We start from the raw sequence: 640 nt of genomic DNA on the forward strand, positions 1-640 counted from the left end.
AGTACAGGAATTCGCGCAGCTTTCAGTTTAGTGCGGAGTCCAGAGGGAGGACTCACTCGCTGAATGATTTCTCAAGAAATCCCGGGTGAGATTTAACAGGTGATTTCTTCAACAGCCACGACAAGTGTGGAGACGTTCTCTGGATTTCCTGAATATGACGTTAAATTAGTTCAAATCATTTGTTGTAGTTAACAGAACTAAATGCTTTGGAGGTACATTTAAAACAGCAGAGCAACACTGTAGCACTTTGTGTGTGACTGAACTTAATTGTGTAAACCTGGCTCTCTATGAACACCGACAAAGAGTTCTCACTCAACAGAAGATTGCGATGTGAGCACAATAATATAAAGCACGTGGAGATGCCAGGGATTGAACCCGGGACCTCATACATGCGAAGCATGCACTCTACCACTGAGCTACATCCCCAGTGGTGTGTGCTCATGGAGAATGCCTGCAATTTCCCACTTTCGTGTTTCCTCTACTACAGAGTAAATTCATGGGAATGAAGAAATAAGGAAGGAAAAATAATCGCGTTGAAGCTTCCAGAGACTGGGCAAAAACGAATCAGTTATTTTTATATCCAGTCACACGGGCGACAGTGGTTAATTCCTCGACGGGGGAGTGCTTTTTTACCTCCTTA

At 43.6% G+C, this 640-nt stretch overlaps 1 non-coding gene across 1 annotated transcript; it reads right to left on the bottom strand.

Moving 5' to 3' along the window:
• Positions 1–354: 354 nt before the first annotated feature.
• On the bottom strand, positions 355–426 carry trnaa-cgc (transfer RNA alanine (anticodon CGC)). Its single transcript has one exon. It is a non-coding gene; the product is annotated as a tRNA-Ala (tRNA).
• Positions 427–640: the final 214 nt, after the last annotated feature.

Source organism: Lepisosteus platostomus, chromosome 5, assembly GCF_059453375.1.
Source record: "Lepisosteus platostomus isolate fLepPlt1 chromosome 5, fLepPlt1.hap1, whole genome shotgun sequence".
NCBI lineage: Eukaryota > Metazoa > Chordata > Actinopteri > Semionotiformes > Lepisosteidae > Lepisosteus > Lepisosteus platostomus.